The following is a 12,707-nucleotide window of genomic DNA, read 5'->3' on the forward strand; positions in this document are numbered from 1 at the left end:
TGAATTGAACCTGGATCATCTGGAAGGGTTGACAGTACTCTTAATTATTGAGCTATCTTTCAAACCCCAAGAAACACATTTTTATGGAATATTTATTAAGTATTTGAAAAGTACATTTAGCCATCACCATTTATAATACACACATAAGAATGTCTGTTAACTCTAATCTCAACCCATCATTAGAAAATCAAGAAGTGTCTCATATCAGGGGTCTGTTTGATTGTCTCTCTTCAAGAAGTATAGTGAAGCCGCTGACCCTGGTCTTTATACATGGTGTATTGTGGTACACTCCTATTCTTTACTACTGCTCCCACTATATCCAGTACCTATAGTGGATTGAAAGAGAATGTTCCCCATAGGATCAGATACTTGCACAATTTGTCGCTAGTTGGTAGGGCCATTTGTGGAGGTTTAGGAGGTACAGGCTTTCTGAAGAGAGTACACAATGAGGGCAGGGCCTTGAAAGTAGATGACCTTGTCCTACTTTTGATTGGTTCTGTCTGCTCTGGGCTTGCAGTAAAAGATGTGATCTCTCAGCTTTCTGCTCCTGTTGCCTTGCTTTCTCATTACAGTAGACTCTCATCCCTTGAGAACCATAAACTCAATAAAACTTTTCCTATAAGCTGCTTTCACCATGGTATTTTATCACAGCTACAGAAAAGTAACTAATAGAGCATCATGTGCATGTACATATGCGTGTGTGTATGTATGCATGTGTGTGTGTGTTTGTGTAGGTGTTATGTGTGTGTGCAGATGTCAGAAAATAGTTTTTGAGAGTCGGTTCTTTTCTTCCTTCCTGGGCAGGCATTTCTTGTTCTGTTCCTACTCTGCATCCTCCAGTCTGGCTGGCCTGTGGACTTCCAGCCTACTGTGTCTCTGCACCTCATCTTACTGTGGAGTTCTGGGATTACAGATGCATGCCATTGCATCTGGGTCATTTGTGTGGGTTCTGAAAATTACACTCTGGGCTAGACTGTGCTTCAAGCTCTCTTTTCTGGTGATCCCCCTCACTGGCTTTACAATTTTGATTTATATGATTATTCTTAATATATACCTTAAATTCTTGAAGATGCACTTTGATTAATTGGCTGGGGAATCCTTTTGTTGAGGCAGGGTCTCATAAATGTGGAGCTGGGGGTAGTACTCAGGGCTTTGTGTGTGCTAGCAGAGCATTCTACCAACTGAGCTGTAGCTCTAGCTCCTCATCACCCCATTTTGTATAATAAATTGACTGGTAGTGTATCCTGCTATCAGTGAAAAACATCACAATGTATACCCAAGGGACTTAAAGAATTCTATGCATTTTTATCATAATAGATATATTAACAATGGTTGTTGTGGTACAAGATTAAAAATATACAGAAGTATTTACCATAGCAAGCATGAGTACCATTCTACCCCATCATAATCATTGTGAAAAGTTGAATAGGTATGTATAGTTATGGATTTGTTGCTATACTCATATTTGCACATTCTAGCTGTTTAACACTTTTTATCAGCCACCACAATCACCATTAAACACACAGGCTCTGCAGTTTTGATGAATAGAATCTTCAGGTTTATGAAGCCCCTAAGAAACCCTTGGCAGGTGAGGGCTTCCATGTGTTGATAAGGCTTGGCTATCTGGTTTTGATTTTTGTTGTTGTTTTTTTTTGTTGTTGTTGTTGTTGCTGTTTTGTTTTGTTTCAAGACATTTTCTCTTTTCATAGCCCTGGCTCTCATGGAACTCACTATGTAGAACAGGCTGACCTCAAACCCACAGAGCTGTCTCTGCCTCCTGAGGTTGGACTAAGGTTGTGCTGGGACTAAGGTTGGGAGCCACTATGCCTGACTTCTTGTGACAGTTATTTTTCTTAGGGATTTTACTAGATCACTTTCCCCTTTAGGATGTAAAGAACTACATGTAAGAATCACAAGATGTACTACTGATGTATACCAAGGATCTTTTCAGCTGACTTGGCAATGAAGTTTGTGATGTTCACATGCAAGAACCATTGGACTCATGAGCTCCAGAAGGTGCATTGCCAGTACCCATGCTTTTAAAACTCATGTAAAATGCCATCATAGCAAACGTTATGTTGACATTTTTAGAGAATGAATCCACCCGCAGGAGTTTAGAGTATGCCTTCTCTGAATCAGACTATCCTTATGCATAACAAGCATTCAGGAGATAAAATACCCCAAAGATTCATTGGGGAGTAATCAAGAAGTGTAATGTGGGACTTTGAGTGACTGTAGATCAAAAGCAGAGTTGATTCTGAAAGCAAGTGAAGAACACTTATCTACAGCTTCTTAATATCAATACTTTGTAAGAAGCCTCACAGTTGTCCTTTCCAAATATTTTTACATATATGATCCCCCTAGCACATTCATAAACTCCTTAAAGGGAGGCATGCCTTCCAAAGAAATGTTTACACACAGCAGTGAAAACTCCCCTTGTGTTACTCAAACAAACAAACAAACAAAGGGTTAATTCGACTCATACTTGAGCTTAATAGGATTCAGAAGCATTACTCAAAAAAAAGGGGGGGGGGTGTACTTGTGGGCCTTCTTCTGCTGTTCAAGAATGTCGGCTAAATTAGACACTCTTTGAATTCTTCTTTGCTACATAGATAGATGCATCTTGCTCATCAGCACTGGTAAGACCAGGCCTCTTGGGAGAAACACAGTTTCACCTACACCCCAGACTCACTTAAGCTGCAGCTGTCTCTGCATCCCACGCACAGAGTTCTGCCTCAGCAAGGGACTGGCCAATGTATTCTCCTCGAAACCTGTCCTCGCCACTCCCAGTGTACTCCAGGGACTTAGATGGGTAACACCCCCAACTCCTAATGCTTTGTACTGATCTCACCACAAAACTCCCAGGGCTGTGCATTCTAAATACTTTACTAGTGATTGCTCTTTAATAGGTTAGAGACAAAATCCAATAACTTGGTTTTCATCTTCTCCCTTAAGAGCTTCTTATAGTCTGGGCAAGATCACCAGTGCTTCTGTGGGTGAGCCCAAACCAGATTCCATGGAATGAGATGAAGTGCTGATTAAAAGAAAAATTAGTGATCCATTTTGGCATACTGTCAACCCCCCATACGTTTTATAGTAACCCCAGCACTGATGCCGCATGTCCTGTAGTAAACTAGTCCAAGTCAGATCCTGTGCTACCATCCTAAGGGTGGCAGTGTCAGGAGTTTCATATTTAAAATAGTCAAACAAGGGAACGAGTGAGAATCTTCTAGAATCTGGTACGTACAATCTGTTGGCTCTGCTTTTTATGCTGGTGCTGTTTGCATAGCATATAATTTATTCTTGTCGTCTAGCTATGGGGAGTCGTGTGCTGCAGTGACTCTTAACGTTGCTGGAGAGCAATGCTGGCCCTGAGTAAACAGTTCTTTATCATCAGCGGAGTCCCACTGTAGACACAGGTTGGCATCGTATTTCCCCCATCTGCCTTCTACCTGATAAATTACTGTTTTAGTTACACGTATACAAATACGATTTGTTAACCTGCTCAGATGTCTGCAAAATGTTCCTCACTTTCCGTTAAATTATAGACATGCATATGTGTTTCTCACTTAGTCGGAAAATGAAAAGATACTTTCCTTTATAATTTGCCATTCAACCCAGGAGCACACACACACACACACACACACACACACACACACACACACACACACACCCTACATTTCTGAGCCTTACTATAACTTAGAAATATTTTGGAAACTGGGAACTGACCAACCAAGTCAAGGAAAATGGCAGTTGCTTCCCATTAGTGCCTATGGTACTAAAGATTCAATCATCAGACATTTAGAACTTTATGAAAATGTTTGTCTGAATAATCTCTAGCTTTGGAATTAGAAAGGTAGAGAGAAAGGCAGAAAGAAAAAAGAGGGCTGTTATTTTCTGGCCAAAAGCTAATTTAGAGACCCGAAGAACCCTACAATAGCTTGATGATAATAAAGATGATGATGATGACGACAACAATGACGATAAACCAGGACAGAGAAGCAGAAACGATTTGGCTCCACTCGTCCTCATATAGGACCTCAGATTGTGAGAGTGCTTATCTGGTAGATTTAATGTGTTCATCATTAGAAATACACAGTCAAATGCAGTGGAAAATTCCATTGTCAAAAATAAAGTCAGTGTCTAGGGCTGGAGACAGGGCTCACTGGTTAAAAGCACTTGTTGCTCTTGCAGAGAACCCAGGTTCAGTTCTCAGCAACCACATAACCATTCACAGTTTCAGTGCCTGGGCACCTGATACCCTCTTCTGACTTTCTTGGGTACCAAGCATGAACCTGGTGCACAAATGTCAATGTAGGCAAAACACTCCCACATAACACACAATGAATAAATTAATTTCAAAATTTAAGTAGTAATAATTCAACAACCAGCACACACAGAGAAAGAGAGTAACAGGAAGTAGCACCAAAATTTTCTAAAAAAAAAAAAAAGTCAGTGTTGAAGCTAAATGTCTTCAGGCAGTGCCGTACATCACACCAGGCAAACTTGATTTAAGTAAAGTCTTAAGAACATCTGAGCAGGTAAAGGTGGCATTTCTCAGGATAACAGCACTGCCCTGCATATATTCACCTTATACTGTCTTCTGAGCCTCCCTTGTCTTGTATCGGGACCCATCATTTTGCTCAAACTGTTCTTCTACAGCGTGCCAATCTCTCTGAGATGTGCAATGGGACACACCCCTGTTCTCAACCCATTGGACTTTCCCTGCAGTTCCGACCGGACTGACGTCTCCTCTTCAGAGTCCTTCACCTTCCAGACGTCACGCTCCCCTTTCCCTCTCCTCACTTACTGACCAGTCCTTGGTCATTTTTGCTGATCCCTCTTCCTCATCACCCTGCTAAGTGCTCACTGTCCCAACGAAGTGTCCCGCAATTGCACTGTCTTCTCGGTACCCACTCTCATTGCCACTCACATTCAGAGGCACATGGCTTTAACACTTCCTTTCCAATGAAGAAACACATCCACCTGGACTCTATGCATGGGAATGTCCGACGAACCTCCCAAATACAAGATGACCTGACTGTGTCCTGCCCTGTCTCTTCACTATTACTAAATGACACAGTTACTCAAGCCAAACAGCTAGGGATTATTCCAGCGTTTTAAAATTTCCCCTTCATACTTTGAATAATCAATCAGCAAATCCTGTTAACTTTATCTTAAGACACAAATCAAGTCAAACCCTTATTTTCATCTGTTGTGATCTGACTTAAATATAGTCATCCCCATCTTCTTTTCTTCTTCTTCTTCTTTTTAAAATTTTTAATTCTGTATAGGCACACACATGAGTGTGGGTACGCACGAACTCGTGCACACACACACACACACATACACACCCGTCTGTCTGTCTATCTGTTTGTATTTATATGAACATGAATATGGGTGCCAGGGGTCAGAAGCATTGGGTCCCCTGGAACCAGAATCACAGGTGGTTAAAGTCATCCAGTGTAGATGCTGGAATTCAAACTCAGATCCTTTGAAAGAATAGATGTGTCCTCAATCACCAAATTATCTATCTCTCCAGCCCCAGCCAACATCATCTCTCACTTAAACACGGGTAACAACATCCCAACTAGTATATGAGGCTCTTTTATCTCCCTCTGATCAGTTCACAAAACATCAAGAATATTTTTTTAAGATAGAAATCAGACCCCGAAGATGGGTGAGCTCATAAAGGTATTTGTCAACTTGAGTTGGACCCCAGGGTAGAAGGAAACAACAAGGCACTTGTCCTCTAAAAATGAATAAATGAATAATTTAAAAATGTAAATCAAATAATAGCACTTTCCTATTTAGAATCCACTATTTCCCAATGTTATTATTATTTACCATTTAACTTTCCTTAATAAGATGAGAAAATTAATATTTGTGAGTATAAGAGTTTAAATAAATCAGTCAGAATTAGATATGCCAGCGGAAAACATAGAAGTTAATTTACAACTTTAATAAAAATTTCTAAAAATTTAATAGTGAAATCTTTACTCATTTTTTTCTGTCATTGGTAAATATTTCCAAATGGGTGCTTATATGTGTATCTTAGCAGAGGAGCATAAGGAAAGAGTTGGCATGGATACAATGTTCATGGACAAAAATATTCATGGCCTTATTACCTCAAAAACTAATACTCAGAAAGAGAACTAGTATGGCTAACAACTGAGAAATTATCAATAAATTATATACCAGTAAAACAAGTGAATAATATTACTATTATTAAAAATCAAAGCGTAGTTATTAACACACACACACCAATCCTCAAAAAAGTAAGTGCAATCCAGTCTCTATATGATACAAATTTAATAACATTTAATATAAAATTTGATATGTCTTCATTGTAAACTCTCATATGCTGGCCTGTTAAAATGACTTGGTGGGTTAAGGTAATTTTTCCTTTTTGCCAAGCCTGATAACCTGAGTTTGATCCGTGGGACCCACATGGTGGAAGGAGAGAACTAACTCTTGCATGTTGTTCTCTGACCTCTACAAGTACCTCATGGCACACCTCCCTGTCAGACCCCACCCCAAATAAATAAAAATTGAGTTAAGAATTCTCATTTGCAGAGTAAGTACTAAGACACACTGATATGATATCATCATGAGTGGTCAGACTGTTGATGTAAACAACTTTGCATGTCTCCATTTTAGAGCATGTCCTCAAAAGTTTTCTAGCCAAGGCTCTGGCACCCATTAGGCATCCTGGCTCTGGCACTCACTACCTTGGTGAGTGTTGCTCCACCTCTGAGTCTCAGTATCCTTAGCTGTCAGCTTCTGCTTCCTAGGAGAACAGTGGGAAGTCAGATAGTATACGAAAAGGCAGCCGGGCTGCCTGGTCACAGCATTAGATAATAGGTTCCTTTTCTTCTCTTAGTCATCAAACTGTCAAGAGGCCCACTTTCAGGGTTTGTGGATTCCGTCCAACCATAGAAAGCATTTTGTGGGATTTCATACATGAGGCTCCTTATCTGTAGAATGGTTCTTTCCTTCATATCCTTCAGACCACGAGAACTTTCCCATGGTGACCTCACTAATCTTTAAGTCACTTAAATGATGTGCATGTAAAGTCTTACAGTCTGGATGATGGACAAAATGGCAAAGCCAAATGTGAGCAAAGCTGGCTTTATGGTGACCTGATGTAAAATGCAAAACCTTTAGACAATGCAGTGTTTATCTTAGTAACAGACTCTTCATCCTTAACTCCTGGTACAGCTGATTCGCTTCTGTTTGCCTGTCTGCAAACAACATCCTTAAAAGCACAACCAGAAACGAGAAGTGATTTTTCATGGATGGAGCCCCTTAATCGTCAGTGGCCTTCGGTGAACTATTCTTCTGACAATAATTTATTCCACAGAGGCCACCGTTTTGGACTCCGCTCCTAACCCAAAGCTGTTGTCTCTCATACAGACTAACATGAAGTAGATCGACTAAAGCTGTTATTAAATGAGATGACCGACAAGGTGTTCCCAGACCTGTTACTTCTGTATTATTCACTCCTGGCAGGGAATGGAAAAAAAATTGAGTAAGTGGCTGTCGTTTGTAGGTAGAATGCCTGTAAACAAAGTCCATTTCCAAGATTAGAAGAAGTGTGTGCAGCCACAGTTCGAACAGAGTCTAGAAGCGGAGTTTGACAGCCCTTAAGTTCTGCAGGCTCAGTGGGTGGCCCGGACTGCTGAGTTACTGAAATCGAGGTGTCTACTGTGACATTTAGACTCTGCGTGGATTTATTTCTAGACTGAGGGCTATTTTCATTTTTTAATCAAGATATAAGAAAAAATGCTGAGGTATGGCTACAAATGTCCTAAATGAAAGCTTCATGATTTATGCTACCACATTCTTATTACGATGTTTAAAGTATTCAGCAATAATAAAGTCTGATAATCTTGACAGGAAAGTGATTTATGAGAACACAGAATGCATAAATTAAAATTTTATTTATTCTATTTTACATACATTTTAATTGGCAAACAAAGACATTTTCCACACTTCCTAGATACTATTTTTTCATACACTACTGTTTTTGTTTCTTACTTTTTAAAGGCAACCAAGGCATCCTAGTAGCTAAAGAACTGTCCTGGGCCTATTAAAGCTAGACTGGATATAATATTTTGAAAATAGAGTCAGAGAGTGTAAATTTTTATCCTTATAATTAAAAAATATTTTGTGAAATTAATTTATGAGACTTTAAAAACCTATAATAAAAATTAATGTATGGCAATATACACATCGATAGTACATCGATAATACAATCAATACACTTTATAGCTTGATTGGTTTTATTGATTTAAGGTAATGTTAATTTCCTAATACAAATTAACAGTATTTCATCAAGGATCTAGGTAGCTATGTTTCCTTACCTTCCACGAGCTTCCTGGTGCTCTTGTGTGATTAGTGACATTGTCCCTGTCTTGTGTTAGGGTAAGGTGGCTCAGAAGAGATTGAGTAGTCGGTGTTACACAGCTTCTATGCATGAAAATTGGGATTCTTATTTCCAGTAGTCTAAATTCAAAGGCTTTGTTTTAACTATGATTTTATCCTCAAATTCAACTCTTCCTCATGGAGGACATTACAAAGAGTCTTACTTTTAACTTAATAAAAGATAGGTTTTTTTGGGGGGGGGGCTACTGTCCTTACTTTTGCTCAATAGTAGCTCTTCCTTGCCACTCTGAACAAGCTTGCCATAGCCTTGACTTTCACAACTGTGGCTATGAAGCTTGATTTTACTATCATCATTCCTCAGGATTGATTTCGAGTTTCTCACCCACGCCACTAAATATAAATGTGGAGTTATGTTAATTATGAACTGTTGATTGTGTTAAAGCCTAAGATTGAAAATTCCAAGAGACTTCTATAAAGAAGAATATTGAAATGTTTTTACAGCAACATGTTTCCCCCTCTCTCTTTTCCTGGTGTGATGTAGCTCAGGCTAGCCCCTGGTTTAAGACTACAATAAGCTTACTATCCTCCAGCTTCCACTTTCCAAATGCTGTAAGTATAATAATGAGCCATCACACCTGGCTTTTGGGGTGCTGGGTAATTGAGTCCCGAGTCTCATGTGTATTAACTAAATACTACCAATTGGGTGGGCTACATCTATCTACAACTCAACAACATGTACTTTTGGATGTGGAAAAGGGGTGGGCAGTAGATCTAGCATAATCACTGCTTGTCCAGGATTATGCTAATTGAAGATTTTCTTCCTCTAACACCTTAGACAGAAACAATGGGCTACTTCCACTTCACCATTTGTTGTAATATAAATGCATCACACCCAAACATACTCCCAGCACTGCTTCTTGCCTGTTCAGCAGCACAGAGGAACAAGAAATTAGGATTTATGGAGGAATCAAGAGACTAAATTGCACTACCTTTTGCTTTTGTTTTTCCCTCTGACCAAGTGGGCACATTAACAGAAGAAACCTATGGCAGCAACATACCCTGGTTAAGGCACAACTGTCAAGACCTTGTACTAATGTAAGCAGTTGGCAAGTGCTTTGATTAAGTCAGGGATATGGACATCTGTGGAGGGAATGATCTGTCATGCAATGACTCTTGTAAGGCCCACACTCAAAGTGAAGAAAGCAAGAACACACAGAGAGATTGTGTATTCAGCAAGATCTGAAAATACCTGGTCTTATGGGATGAGACATGAAAGACGGGGGCAAGGAGTGAGAGAGAGGGAAGGAAAAGAGAAGAAGGCAGAAGAGGAAGAGGAGGGAGAGGAGAAAGAGGAAGGAGCCGAAGAAGAGGGGGAGCCGAAGAGAAGGGAGAGGAGAAAAAGGGCAGGAATCGGATGAGAAGTAATTCACCTCAAAGGTCAGGTTTAAGTTACAAGTTTTATAAGAGGGCTAGAGCTGGTTTCTGGCCACCGCTGATGTAAGCTAAGGTTCTGTTCCATCTTCCTCATCTTTGCTGTCTCTAGCATACAGAGGTGCTGATGTGGCCTCAGTGAGAGGTGACCTGGAAAGAGGTGCTTGTAAAAAGCACTTCATGGACGGTTCCTCTTCGGATTCAGACAAATGGTCAGTAGGAGACTGAGGACTCGGGAGTTTCACAGCCTGCCTAAGGCCATTTCATTCACTAGCTCACACTATTTGCATTTTCTTCCCCTCCTCCCGACTTCCCTCACTCCCTTCTTCCTTCCTCCCTATTCCCCCTTTCTTCCCCTCTTCCTCCTATTACTTTGCTTCCTCTACCTTCTCCTCTCTTCTCTCTCTTCCTTTCAAGATCTCTTGCAACCCAGGTTGTCCACGAGCTCATAGTATTTGATAATGAGTATAATCTATGAATCTTCCCGTCTCTCTCTTGCTCCCAAGTGCTAGTACTACAACACCATGTCCAGCTTATTTACACTTTCTTTAAGGATACTATCAGCAATCATCCAAACTTTCTGCTCTAGCATGCTGTTTAAAGACACTGAAGAAAGGATATGTGGCTCTTATTCAGGACCCTTCTTGTCCATGCACGCTTATGAGGAAATGGACAATTCAGGAAATATATTTCAAAGAAAACCACTCACTAGGCATGCTTTATATTTTTAAATGATAGAACCTGAACAATAGTTAAATTAGCAAATGAAAGTAATAGTAATATATTATCTCCATGATGGGTTGTAGACGTACAAACATTCCGTTAGTTGGTTTTGAGCATAGACCTGAATTCTCCTGGTTTTATTGATTTTGAATGATTTGGAAGGTCATTTCACTAAAGCAGAAGACCTCACTCCATTGTAGGCTCCTTGTTCTGCCTTCCAGAAGTCACCACACAATCTCCAGAGCACTTCCATACATATGCAACACACACACACACACACACACACACACACACACACATCGAATGCATCTTAACTATGTCAATATTAACCTGACCAAATGAATATCAAACTGTCTCTTTTGTTCCTCTTGTTCCTCACATGGGGAGCACAATATGGCTCTTGTCAGAGGTGCTTCATCATTTGGGTTCAAGGAAACTGTTAGTACAGTTTGGGATTCGTTCTTCATGGGCAGATATCCTGATGGGTCTAATGAAGCCTTTCTGCTGACAACTCATTTGCTAAAAATATCCAAGCATCACCAAGTATAAGGGATGGGAGTGGGGGGGTATGCTATGTCCCCTTTGCTAACAACCCAGTGAAAGTAATTAATTATTTTTGAAGTCTAAAAAATCTACCCATCAAGACACACACCTCTTACCACACTTAGATATGCTTTTGCTGGGTTCCATTTGCTCCCTGATAAACTTGGTGCCATCTCTAAATTGGAAAATAATAGGGTAAACGCCAATCTTGGAGCACACATGCAGAGGCAACAGTCTGTGTGTGCCATTTGTTGCAATCTAAGCTAATTACCAGAAACCCCTCCAGAAAGCAGATACACTCTAGGTTTTGTGGTTTTATTTTCCCTTAGAGGTATGTGTATGTGTACATATGTATGCATGTATGTATGTGTTTATGTGTGTGTGTGTGTGTTTGTGTCTGTGTGTGCATACACACATGCATGAGTCTGTCAGGAGACTGGAGAGGGTCCTCTTTAGGAGTTTCATTCACAGAGCTGTGACTCTCTTGGCCTCAAGTCACAGGAATTAGCTATTATCAGTTTAAGTAAAATGATAGAGGTATGAGGAACATTTGAAAAGTCTTTGATTCACTGATGACAAGAATGGCAAAAGTGTCTGAGTATGGGGGGCACTCTGCATTATCATGGCCAAATGGCATCTTTCACAGGGTGGGGCATGAGTAGCTCCAGCAAGTCAGCACAGTCCTTGTGGATTTAGTCAGCACCTGATCCCTTTCAGTCTTGAGTTTGAAAATTCTGGTAAAATAACCGTTCCCATTTGGATTGGGTACCACATTCATGGAGTCAAATGACTGTGACATTGCAAAGACCACCCTTCTCAGAAGAAGCATCAGTTACATGAACTGTGTGAATGAGGCTCATTTTCTGGAGGCAACTCCCTTTCCAAACTTACACACACTTCATATTTCTATGTAATTCCCAGACAACCAACCTAGACACAGGAAGCAGCCGATGATGCTTAGAAATGTGAGTTTGGTGAGGTGACATAGTTGCTTTGTTGTCACATTCAAGAGGAGTGACAAAGCAAACCCACAACAGTATTAAGCTTAAAAATAAGAGTTCTACATAAATTAAAAAATATTCGATATAATACAAAGAAAGAAAAAGAAGCTAAAACTTCCTGGTGTCTTTTCTTTTTAGTCAGTGTAATCCTCAAGAGCTCAAATCGCTAGCACAGTTGTCAATCTTCTCTAGTGATGGGGGATGCCAAGCAGGAAGACAGAGAAAAAAGAACCTTCTGCAGCAACCAACATTATCATTTGAAATATCTAAATATTTCCTACTTACATGGAATACTTATTGATATTTTTGAATTATATAAAATATTTGATTTGAAATACTTGATTATATAAAACATTTATTGATAAAAATTAGCATATAAGTACATCATATTCTTCCAAGACAAGCACCCTGGCTGGAGGTAAGAAATACCCAGGAGGTTGCAAAGCCCGTTAGAACGAGACAGGTTTCCAACACTATGAGAGCAAATAGACAAGCTGCCTGTAACTTACTGTCAAGGGCTGGCCTTCCATTGCTAGACTAAAGATAAACCATCATTATCTTACAGAAAATGACTGGAAGTCCACAGGCTGCTTATAGCTAATTGCCAGGTTAAAGATAAAC

The 12,707-nt window shown here is 40.0% G+C and overlaps 1 protein-coding gene across 1 annotated transcript in view; it reads right to left on the bottom strand.

Annotated features, from left to right (window-relative positions):
* The window catches only part of PRUNE2 (prune homolog 2 with BCH domain), a gene marked incomplete at both ends in the record, with an annotated part of 232,247 nt that overhangs the window by 94,348 nt on the left and 125,192 nt on the right, over window positions 1-12,707 (bottom strand). The window lies entirely within an intron of this gene.

Source organism: Micromys minutus (assembly GCF_963924665.1).
Source record: "Micromys minutus genome assembly, chromosome: 2".
NCBI classification, from domain to species: Eukaryota; Metazoa; Chordata; class Mammalia; order Rodentia; family Muridae; genus Micromys; species Micromys minutus.